The sequence below is a fragment of the Petaurus breviceps genome, unplaced genomic scaffold, assembly GCF_028583685.1.
Source record: "Petaurus breviceps papuanus isolate PSGF00001 unplaced genomic scaffold, PetGlider_PUasm1.0 77, whole genome shotgun sequence".
In the NCBI taxonomy this organism is placed as follows: Eukaryota; Metazoa; Chordata; class Mammalia; order Diprotodontia; family Petauridae; genus Petaurus; species Petaurus breviceps.
The window spans coordinates 5,534,661-5,547,632 of record NW_027186492.1 but is presented as its reverse complement, the minus strand read 5'-3'; the positions used below and the strand labels follow the sequence as shown (position 1 = coordinate 5,547,632).

The 12,972-nt window shown below is 37.6% G+C and overlaps 1 protein-coding gene across 3 annotated transcripts in view; it reads right to left on the bottom strand.

The window, feature by feature from the left end:
- Positions 1 to 5,834, bottom strand: part of SNAP23 (synaptosome associated protein 23) — a 55,473-nt gene extending 49,639 nt beyond the window's left edge. The window contains exon 1 of one of the 3 annotated variants that reach the window (XM_069105856.1): positions 5,682 to 5,834. The gene's annotated coding sequence lies outside the window, so the exon portion shown is untranslated. The other 2 variants (XM_069105858.1, XM_069105857.1) reach the window with 2 other exon arrangements.
- Between the last annotated feature and the right edge of the window lie 7,138 nt (positions 5,835 to 12,972).

Here is a 12,972-nt window from a genome sequence, read left to right as displayed (position 1 = left end):
AGACAAAGCTTTGGGGGACATTCATAGTTATAGGTAGGACCTGGATGAAGATCCAGCAAAGAAGACTAAGAAAGAGCAGTCTGACAGGTAGAAGACCCACAACAGAGTAGTGTCACAGAAAGAGAGAAAATATCAAGTGTGCCCCACACTCCAATATTTGTCCTTAGTCTCTTTTTTCCTGTTCCTTCCCCCTTAGCAATGTCATTCTCTTACATAGAAAAGATTCCCAAGTTTATCATTCCAGGTTTGACCTCTTTCCTGAACTATAGATCTGCAATTCCAACTGCCCAAAGAATCTCTCTCCAGTACTTTAAACTGAACATATTCAGATCTGAGTTTATATTTCCTCTAAAGATCCTTCTATTTCTGGCAGCCATACAACAGTCCCTCTGACCATCTATATTCAGTAATTTGGGGTTGTCTTTGATCCTTCTTTCTCCCATCTCTCATATCTCCAGTGGGGTACCAAGTAAATGGATCATAAATTTTGAACTGGAAGAGATTTCAAAAGCCATCAAGTCCAATCCTCTCATATTTAAGTTGAGGAAACTGAGGCCAGAAAGAGTAATTAATGTACTTAAGGCCACACTCATGGTAGAAGTACAAGAATCTGAACCCTGGTCCTCAGACTCCAAATCCAGGGCTCTTTCCACTATATCATAGCTACCCGTTTCAGAAAGGAGGCAAGGTTAAGAAAGGAGAAAAGCAGAGATAATTTGAAAGCTACAACTGTGAATCTCATGAGAGACATCCAAGGACCAGCCTGGCTAAATTTAGAGAAGCTCGCTGCCAGATTGTCCACAAGGTAATAAATTCTTCAACCACAAACACTCTCAAAGTCTTTCTAATACAACAAAAAGGAGGTACAAGCAGAGGGAAGACACAAACTGACTATTTCAATATTCAATAATGTGCTAAAATTGTGGTGGCCTTGGATTAAGAAAGTACTGTTTAGGGAAGAATATTTTTCATTTTGAGGATTATTAGGTGGCAAATACTTTCCTCCATATAAAAAGCTTTTCTAACCCAACACAACAAAAAATTCTTAAAACAAAAGCTATGTACAACTTTCAGTAGGATAAAATTATATCAAAAAAATCAATCCAAGTTAAAATTTCTAGTTCAACTCTAAAAAGACTAGGAATTTCTGTCCTGATTTTTCAGTAGTGACAGTACAACTTGAATCTACAGAGAGTGAGAAAGTAAAAGGCTGAAAGAGAATGGAAAAGATGATAAACTTTTCCTCTCAGCCAAAGAGTACCTTTTCTCCTTCCCTCCCTCCCCCATTAAAAATAAAAAACAAAAACCACTGCACAAAGAACAAATAAGGAATGATGGCCAATGACTACTAAAAGGCATGCTTCCTCATACAAGAATCTACTTCCAGTTTTCAAAATTAGCTGATTTAACTATTCTGAACTCAACACAGATGATGCCAGCCCCTTCTACTCAACTCTTCTCAAAATTTACAGCTGAAGCACAATATGATTCAGTAGTCTTACACATAAATAAATTTTGCACTGAGAAAAACTTGGACTGACTTCGGATCCCTTAACTGCCAGTAATATAAGAAACATATATGGTCACTGATAGCTAGTATTTTATCTTTTAAAACATATTTTCCTCACAATAAACCTGGGAAGTAGATGAGAATAACATTTGCAGTATTTTACAGATAAGGAAACTGAGTTTCAAATAAGACTTGACCAAGATCACATAACTGCAAAATATTTTCTATAATAAAAAGTTTCATAACTTTAACAACCAAAAATTTTTTAATCTTATTTCTGAAGAAAATATTTACTTATTCATTTACCAAAAGCATAGAAACATAGAAAACAAATACAGATGATTTTGCTAAACAGAACACTAGGTTTTTAAGCAATTAGTAAGCAACCACTCCTGTTTTTTCTTTCTAAAGCTTGTTATATATTTGCACATATGACCTATCCTTTAAGTAAAGAATTTTACTATTTTTATGGCTGTCTAAGGAGAAAATTTAAGTTCTACCCAGTATGTATCTTAAGTCTTTGATACATTTAACAAAATACTATCTCCAAGATCTTTGAAAGATGGCATCCTAAAGAAGAAATCATCAGATGAAAAAAGTAAAATGAAGTCAAATACTAAATTATTAGCATAGTTGGGCTAAGAATCAGAGATTTGCTAAATTACATAACTTTGTCCAAACAAAGTACTTTGAGGAAGTACTTTCTGTCAATAAATTGAACAAGTATTTATTAAGCACCTTCTATATGCCAGGCACTAGAGATATTAAAGACAAAACTGAAACAGCCTCTGCAATCAAGGAGCTGACATTCTACTGGAAGGAAACAATAAGTATACAGTTAAAAAATGTGAAATACATACAAAAGAAATACAAAAGAAATTTTTATTTCAAGGGGGGGAAGGGTGGACAGTGGATATCAGGAAGGACCTCATTCAGGATGTGGCACCTGAACTGAGACTTGAGAAAGGGGTTGGGGGCTCCAAGAGACAGAGGTGAAGAGGGTGAACAATCCAGGCATGACAGAAAGTCAAGTATGAGAAACAAGTAGGCTACTTTGGCTCTAAATGTAGACCGCACGAGGGGAAATCATGAACTCCAACCTTCTGTGTATGCTGAGTTTGAGAAGCCTAGGGGCATGAAGGAAGAGATGTCCAGCATTCAGTTGGAGAAGAGAGACTAATGTTCAAGGGAAAAATTATATATAGATCTGGAAGTCATATAACTGAAATTGAGTATGTGGGAGTTAATGGGATCACAAAGGGAAAGAGTGCAGAAAAAGAAAAAAGGTCAAGTAGCAAGTCCTGGAGGACTCCTACAAACAGTGGGCAGAACCATGGATGATGATTCATCAGAGATGACTGAGAAAGAGTAGTCAGACTTCTAGGAAAAGAGACAAGAAAGAACAGTGTCAGGAAGCTTCCTAGTCATAAAATTCCAGAAATGAGAGTATTCAGGGAAAAAGAGGTGGTCAAAATTGTCAAATACTACAGACAGGTGAAGGTGAATAAAACTTTAAAAAGTAAGTAGATTTAACAGTACAGATCCCTCAACTTGTCATCTCCTCCTTCCATGCATTTACATAGGTCATTTTCCATTCCTACTATACATACCTTCTTCACCTCTACCTTTCAGAATTTTTTTTCCTTAAAGGTATAGTTCAGGTGCTACCTATACTATATAGCCTTCCTTGTTCTTCTGGCTTAAGAGTAGTTCTCTATTCCCCCTCCAGTAATGCTAGAGTACTTTACCTGCATCTTTCTTTGTCCTCAATAATTCCCTACCTTGAACTATATTTATTTGTATTTATGCCATATCTCATTCCCCTGAGAATGTAAACTCCTTGAAGGCAGGAATAGTGTCATTTACATCTTTGTATTTCTATGCTTTGCACAAAGGAGGTGCTTTAATAAATGTTGCCGAAGTGTCGATATTTTTTAAAATTAATTTTATGATGGACATTTTTTGGAAACTATATTATACAAATCATAGCCTTCTTAAAGCATATGGAAAATAATTTAATCTTTATGACTCAGGATCATAATTATAAACAATTACTATATTCTACAATAATAAAGAGTGATGTCCTCAGTACCACTGCCGTATATAGTGTTATTTGACCCTATACTATTACATGCCTTTTCTTGCATCTTCCAGTATAGCTTTCCTTCCAATGCCTGTCCCTAGGTATGAAGTCCACCTTTCCTCCTCTAATTTGCTACAAGCTGGGAAACCAAATAGCAATACATTAAAACTGTGCTGAATAGAATAGTTACTTTTGTTGTTGTAGTTGTTCATTCTTTTAGTCTGAAAGAATATATGACTGGTAAAGGAAGTAAATATGAGTACATGGATTCTGTCAAATCATTTTGGACGCCCAGGCTTTTTTTTCTTCCTGGTTCTCATCTATGTTCTAAATAGGAAAGGTGTTACTGTTCTTAAGGTAACAAATAAACAAAAACACTAATATGCTGTAGTAAGTCGTTATCTACAAAAAGAAGAAAGTCCCACAAATGTTTATATAAAGCTGCATACCAGGGTCAGAGAAGAAGTGGTACAATATTATCAGGGAAGTAAAATAACAAAAGTCACTTTGAATACAAAAGTACGCTTACAACAATGACAATCATATGAACCAGCAAGTGACCACATGCCACAAACTGCCTCAAGGGAACTACCAGGGCTGATAAATACATGTTACAGCATGGTAATTTATATGACCACTTTAATTATGTTCCTGTCATTGGAAAAGGGGTAACTACATTTATTCTAATATTTGCTGATTTTATATAAATAAGGATTATAAAGCATATGTGCTTTGACAATAATTAATGATGAAGAATATTTCGTAAATACTGTACATCCTAGGCAAAATTTTAGCCTAGGTGGTAGCAGGACTAGAGAAAATGTAAAATAAAATATCAGGCCAGAAAACATAATTGCAATACTAAGACTTCCCAGGAAACTATAGATAATGATACCCAAATTTAAAATTCATTAGGCATTTTCTAGTATAGACCAGAATGGTATATCATATTTTACTCCTAGTTTTTAACAGTAATTGCATTGTACTGGATGGGCCCTTACCATAGAGGCTAAAGACCAGTTTTCAGGAAGATGAAGACCATACAGAACAGTGTCTCTGTTAATACTTGCAATACCTTGTTTCTAAGGAAGCTCAAAGTACATTCATCACATGGCTCACCACAACTCCATAACTACCTTCCCTTCTTCAACTTCCCCTCCCCCAGTCATTAATTACATCTTGATGAGATGACAAGCAGAGGGAAAATAACTACTTCTCTATGCACCAACGTGTGTTTTTTTTACAACTTTCTCTATGAATCACTCTTCCCTTTCCAACCTGTCTACTTAATTAGTTATAGTAACTAATGGCCTTGGCAGGAAGGGTCAAGGAGCGAGAATAGGGAAGGCAAGCTTTAAACATGCCCCCAAAACTTCATCCTGTTGGGAGAGGTTTTCCACCACCTCACCCATCCCTGAATTTGGGAAGCTATCTTCCAGTCCTCTCTTTATATGCCAGCATCAAAGCTATCAGTCTTCTAAGGTTCATTCTTGGGCTTCATTGGATTCTCTCAATCTGAACAAGTGTAGTTCAAGCTCAAGGCTTTTAATATCGGTAATACACTACTGCCCATGACTGTATCCTCACACTATGTGTGTATACACACCTACCTATATACACACACTTAAGATGGGTGTACACTACTTCCCATGAGTGTATCCTTGCACTCTGTGTGCACACACATACACACACACACACCTATATTATGCACACTTACTGCACATAAGTGTATCCTTACACTACTACGTGTATACACACACATATCCCATACCCATACACACCACACACACACACACACACACACACACACAAAGGGGGGTTCCCACCGCTCACACCCTCCTCCCGGGCCAGGATGGACAGACCCTCCCCACCTCCTCCACTTCCCTGTCCTCCCCCCTTCCTTCTGTTCCTCCCCCTCCCCCTCAGCGCCGGCGCCTCTTGCCCTTCATTTTTCTTCACTCATTATCCGCCTCTCCACCATCTTTTTTCCAGGTCACGCGCAGTTTCTCCTCGCTCAAAACCTTGCCCGGCAGCTGCCCCGGCCCTGGCCCCGGCCCCGGCCCCAGCCCTGGGGCCCTCACAACTCACCAGGAGACTTCGCCGCCCTTCCCCTTCCAATCCTCCTCAACCCGGACTTGGCCAGAGATAAGAACCAGGATTGGGTCCCTCTGACGCCTGCGTACTCAGAACCCTCCACATTCCCCCACCCTACCTCCAGCAAGCGCCTGCGCACTTCGACAAGTAGAGCACCACCTACCGGAACACGCCCCTGAAACTACAGCCAATCAGCGTACAGGAGAGGGAGATTTAAATCTTGCCACACAGAAAAGAACTAGTTCCCTAGCTGTTACGGATTGTTTTGGAAGGAGTGGGGTGCGGCATGCAACTACTTTCTGTAGTTCTGTTTCTTTTTTCCCATTGTTTTGTGAAACCTGATGTAGGTGCAGTTGAGATCTAAAAACAATGCAAATCCAGGTTTGGTAACAATTCGACAAACATTTATTTGGCGAGTCAGACATTGTACCTTAAGGAAATTACACTGCAAATTGTATGCAGAACCACAGAATTGTAAAATGAGGTGGCCTTGAACTAGAAGATCTTTAAGGACCCTTCCAGCTGTAAATCAATTCTCCTAAGTAAATACAATATATATTTTACAATATGACAAATAATATTTTGTAATAACATGTAATATGATACAATATAATAAATAACAAGTTATGTGGTTAATGTAATATGTAAAGTAATTTCCACAATTTTTCACCCTGCATTGGTACATACCTATCTACCTATTACTTTACACTTGGACTATTGCCTTCTGGTTAGTCTCCCTGCCCAAGTCTCTCTGGCATTACTGCTTACCAAGGCTAGCTTCTCTATCCTCTCTCCTTCAACAGATTGCCCCCTTTGTCGTACCCACTTTCTCACTTATTTTCAATCTCTCCCTCTCTACTAGCTCTTTGCCTACTGCCTAGAAACATGTCCATGTCTCCCTCATCCTGAAAAAAAAAAACAAATTCTTACCTGGGGAACAGTATACACACTCAGTTGGGTATAGAAATCTATCTTATGCTACAAAGAAGTAGGAAGGAAGGAGATAAGACAAGGGAGGTGGGATGCTGATAGAAGGGAGGGTGGATTTGGGGAGGCAGTGGTCAGAAGCATAACACTTTTGAGAATGGATAAGGTGAAAAGAGAAAAGAGGAGGATAAACGGGGGGGGGAATAGGATGGAGGGAAATACATAATTAGTAATCATAACTGTGAAAGAATTTTTACAGCAGTTTCCCCTGATAAAGATCTCATTTCTCAAATATATAGAGAACTGAGTCAATTTTATGAGCATACAGATCATTCCCCAATTGATAAATGGCCAAAGCAGTGAACAAAGCATGAACAAACACTTTCTAGAGGAAGAAAACAACACTATTTGTATTCATATTTTTAAAAAATTTCCAAATCACTAATGATTAGAAAAATGCAAATTAAAACAACTCTGAGCTAATATGACAGAAAAGGAAAATGACAAATGTTGGACGGGATGTGTGAAAATTGGGACACCAAACAGCACTCTTGGTGGAGTTGTGAATTGATCCAACCATTCTGGAGAGCAATTTGGAAGTAGGCACAAAGAACTATAAAACCGCATATCTTTGGCCCAGTGATACTACTATTATGTCTGTATCCCAAAGATATTAAGGGAAAAAATGCAGCATTTATTTGTTTTATTTTAAATCAACTTTCATTCAGTGTGATTCTGACTTACTACACTAAAAACCATGGCCTGATTGCAATCTCACTTTGATCTCCACTATACCAGTCCCCTTCTTCTAATTTGGAGTTCCTCCTCCTTCCTCCCTGTTGGGGAGGGGCCTAGACCAACTAACCTTCAGTTCCCTACCAGTTGTGCTTCCTACTTTCTAGATTGACTATATGTATGTGCATGTGTGTGTATGTGTGTAAAATATGTATATGTATTTTTTGACAGGTAAAAGAGACCATTCTTTGCCGAATTTCTTACCTAGCCCTAATCATTGAATGGGCATTGCCTCAGTACGACTGAAATCTGGGAAAGACCTTTTTTTAAGGCAATTTTTGGTGACTTTGTACAACTCTCCCTCACTTATATCCAATTCACTTGCAAGTCATGACATCACCTTCCCGATGTCAGCATCCTCTTCAAGAACAAAGGGCAAACCATGAACAAAAATTCTAACTCTCACAGAAAGCCTTCTCTAAATCCCCTTAATTCTAATGCCTTCCCTCCACTGATTATTTCCTATTTATCTGTACACAGATTGCTTTGTATATATTTATTTGCATGTTATCTCCTCCATTATATTGTAAGCTCCTTTAGAGTAGTTACTGTTTTTTGCTCTTTTTTGCATCCCTAGCATTTAGCAGTGTCTGACATATAGTAGGTGCTTAATAAATGTCTACTGAATTCAGTTGGTTCAAATCCATCCTCCACTGAAATGTCAAAGTGATTTTCCTAATGAAGTGTAAGTCTGATCATTTCAAAAACAATACCCACTCAAAATAAATAAATAAACTCCAGTGGCTTTCTATTACCTCAAAATAGAAAATCCTATGTTTGCCTTTCAAAGATCTTCATAATTTGATCCCTTTCTATTTTTCTATTTTATTTTATTTTTTTGGTTTTTGGAGGGCAATTGGGGTTAAGTGACTCGCTCAAGGTCACACAGCTAGTTTTCTGTTAAATGTCTGAGGCCAAATTTGAACTCAGGTCCTCCTGACTCCAGGGCTGGTGCTCTATTCACTGTACCACCTAGCCACCCTCTTCTCTATCTTTCTAGTGTTCTTACACTTTCCCTTCTATATACTATATGATCCAGCAACACTGCCCACTATTCCTCAAATAGGACCCTCCATCTCTGGACTCTATGCTTTTTCATTGGCTAACTCCCCCATTCTTGTAATACTCTCCTTCCTTATCCTCTCCTCCTATTTTCCTTCAAATCTCAGCTCAAATTCTACCTCTAAAGAGGACTTTCTGGGTGGAACTTTTACCCACATACACACATCTAGTACCTACCCCCTAAGATTATCTTCCATTCATTCTCTGTGTGTATATGTATATATAATCTATATATTTTATCTTGTATGTAGTTGTTTTAATATTGTTCTCCCTATTAAATGGTCAGCTCCTTGAAGGCAGGTACCAGTATTTGCCTTTCTTTGTATCTCCAGATCTTGGCACAGTGATTAATAAATGCTGGTTGACAAATTTGCCACAGGAACACTAATGAGAAAAATCTTATCATTTCAATATTTTACAAATATGAATACTATTGCTTTAATATTTGAGAATACACTGTGGACCAGGCACTACATTTATATATTTACACTTCATATATTGTAGGATAGCATCTACATTTTAAGTCACATATACATGTAAATTATTTGTAGGATTCTTTCCCTAGAGGTGACATTTTAGAAATTTTGTAAAATCTTTTTTTAGTTTTTTTGTCTTTAATTTCAGAGTAGTCTGAGAATTTAAATTTTCATATTAGAATCAAATATATGAATATATCTGCAGCCTAAGGGCAAAGTCCAGAAAGCAATAGTGACTAAAAGGAACCATACCTGAGAAAGAAAGTGCATTAAATTTTAACATTAATTAATTTGACAAGCATCTTGACACCTATGAAACAAGGACACCCCGAAACCAGAAAATGCTAGGTTCAAAGCCTATTTCTGACATATACTAGCCTTGGGCAAGTAACTCAGCCTCTAAATTACCCCCCAGGGACTTCTCTGAGATTATAAATTGCTCAGGAATTTCCTAATTCACTACCCATCAGGTTCAACCAGTTTTTGAACCAAAAACTCCCTCAACAACATATCTAAGAAGTGGTCATCCAGATTTTGTTTACATGCCTCAATGTGAGCCAATGATACAGTCCTTTCACCTTTTGGTGAATTATCTAATTATTAGGAAATTTTTTCTCATTTCAAGTCTAAATTTGACTCTTTGCAACTCACCTCTTGCTTCTAGTTCTGCCCTGTGGCATCAATGGAAAAAATATAACGTCTCTTCTACATAATAGCCCTCTAGCTAGCCTTGAAACCAATAGCTATCAGGTCACTTCTAAAGGTTATCTTCTTTTGACTAATAGTTCCCCAGACCTTTCAGCCAATTCTCATAATACATACACTGGAGGCTTTTCACCATACTTATGGCATCATATCAATTTATCTTTTCTAAAATGTGCCCAATTTCAAATGTGATCTGACCAAGGCAGAGTACAATGGAACTATCACATCCCCAGTCCTGAACACTAATGCTTTTCAATGAATCCTGTGAGACTGCATTGGCCTTTCAAAGCAAGATTTCAAAAAACACTCTTGTCATCCAAATTTCACTATATTTTACACTACACATTCAGCCCTAAGTATTTGTTTGTTATAGGGAAAAAATTTAAGAGATCATGAGGGACTTCAGAAATTAGACAGCAGAATGTCTTCAGATAAGGTCCTACAACAGTAGAGAAAGAGATCTCTAGTTTGTACACAGGAAAGTAATCTATGGCCCTCCTGTTTTGATGAGAATTTAGTGTTAAGTTGGGCTCTACATTCTGAAAAATGGACAAGCAGGATGTTTACCCTCTGTCAGTACTCTGAGTCATTAACTTTTTCCCTCCTCAAATTAATCCTATGTTTACTTATCTGTATAAATGTTGTATGCTCTTTGAGGACAGGAACTGATTTACTTTTGTCTTTGTATTTTCCTACTGTGCCTAATATGCAAAAGTAGAAGCACACCACCTTGCACATGAAAGACCACAAAATAAACAAGAAATGAAAAAGGTGAATAGAAATCTGGAAGAGTCAGATACAATAGACCTCTAAAGAAAATTAAATGAGGATAGAAAGGAATATACATTTTTCTCAGCAGTATATAACACCTACACAAAAATTGACCATGTATTAGAGCATAAAAAACTCACAATCAAATGCAGAAAGGTAGAAATATTAAATGCATCTTTTTCAGATCATGATGTGATAAAAAATTACATGTAATAAAGAGCCATGGGAAGATAGAGTAAAAACCAATTGGAAACTAAATAATCTTATCCTAAAGAATGAGTGGATCTGGGGTGGCTAGGTGGAACAGTGAATAGAGCAACGGCTCTGGAGTCAGGAGGACCTGAGTTCAAATCTGACCTCAGATACAACACTTACTAGCCATGGGACCTTAGGCAAGTCACTTAACCCCAATTGCCCTGCCTTCCCTCCTCCAAAAAGCAAAAAACAAAAACAAAAAAAAGAATGAGTGGGTCAAACAAGAAATCATAGAAAAAATCAATAATTTCATTAAAGAAAATGAAAATGAGATAACATACCAGAACATATGGGATGCAGCCAAAGTAGTACTTAAGGGAAATTTTATATCTCTAAATGTTGACATAAATAAAACAGAGGAAAATCAGATCAATGAAGAGGGCATGCAAAAAAGAACAAATTGAAAATTCACTAAATTACAAATTACAAGTTCTAAAAATCAAAGGAGACATTAATAAAATTAAAAGTAAGAAAACTATTAAACTAACAAAACTGAGAGCTGGCTTTATGAAAAAAAAACAATAAAATAAACCTTTAATTAATTTGATTAAAAAAAGAAAATCCAATTACCACTATCAAAAATGAAAAGGGTAAATTCACAATCAATGAAGAGGAAATTAAAGCAATAATTAGGAGCTATTTTGCCCAACTGTATGCCAATAAATCTGACAATCTAAGTAAAATGAATGAACATTTACAAAAATATAAGTTGCCCAGATTAACAGAAGAAAAAATAAAATATTTAAGTAACCCCATTTTAGAAAAAGAAATTGAACAAGCCATCAATGAACTCCCTAAGAAACACCTCCAAGGTAAAAGGACCTACGTGTACAAAAATATTTATTGCAGCTCTTTTTGTGCTCTCCAAGAATTGGAAATTGAGGGGCAGCTAGGTTGAGCAGCAAATAGAGCATGAGTCCTGGAGTCAGAAGGACCTGAGTTCAAATCTGGCCTCAGACACTTAACACTTACTAGCCATGTGACCTTGGGCAAATCACTTCACCCCAACTGTTCTGCCTTCCCCTTTGGGTTGATTGGCTAGATTTCCTTCTGAAAGACCAAACCTTAAGGGGCAGCCAGGTGGCTCAGTGAGTAAGAGAACCAGCTTTGGGGATCAAATCCAGGCTCAGCTACTTAGCACCACACCCAGAAATAACTGGCTGTGTAACCTTGAGCAAGTTACGATTGCTTAAAAAAAAAAAGACCTTATTGCCATTCTCAGCTCTTCACTCTCAGTCATCTTGTATTCAATCAGTTGCCACATCTTGTCATTTTTACTTCCACAGTTCTCATATCTTACCCCTTCTCTCCATTCATATAGTGCTCATCACCTCTCATTTGAACTATTGAGTAACTTATTTGGTCTCCCCACCTAAAGTCTCTCATCTATCTCTCATCTATCCTCTACATCACAACTAAGGTGATTTTCCAAAAATGTTGGTCTTGGTTTAGGGTTTATGGGTGCTCAAGACCCCAAAATACCAACATGCCAAGTCCTGCCTAAAGAATTCGACTCAAGCCTTCTCTCAACCAAAGTAAAACAAAGTTTATTAAAGATTTGCCATATTGGGTAGACTCTTAAGGAACCTGAGCATTTGTATTGCTAATGGGAGCAAGCCAAATTGAACCTTGAGCCTTTGTCAGGCTAGATAGAATCTGAGTGCCTTCATGGAGGCAAGATAGATCTTATATACAGAAAGACTGTGGGAGAAATCTAGGGGTGGTCTAGTAGTCTGGGATTATGGGAGGAGGGATCCAGGGAGTATCTTGAGGATGAGTCTAGGTAGGATCTTGATGGGATTGAGGTCAGACTTCCAAGAGAATGGGATTTTGATGGGATCAAGGATGGGAAACAGCTGAGGTAACAGACAAAGGAGGGCTAGACTCATTTAAAGGTAACAGATTTGGAAAGCTTATGGCCTTGATGGGGTACTTGGGATCTATATTTGTAACATCAATTTGTAATACCAATTTGTAACATCAGTCTGTAAAACCGATTTGAAAAACCAGTCTGTAATATCACACTACCCCCTTCTCCCACCCCCTCCCCTCAGCTTCAGAGCATTAACTCTGCCCAGCAACAACTCATGAATTGTTTATCTCAGCTTGGAACAATAACAAGCTACATCTATGAATCCTTCACAAAAGTATCTATAAATATTCCAGCTTAGGCAACTATTATCTCCCCCTTGTATAGTGTCCAGTGCCCCCATGAATCCTTCAATACCTTATCTCTAGGTTAACTCCTTAGTAATTATCTTCTTACTGAGTCTCTGTTAGCCTTGGTTCCCAGA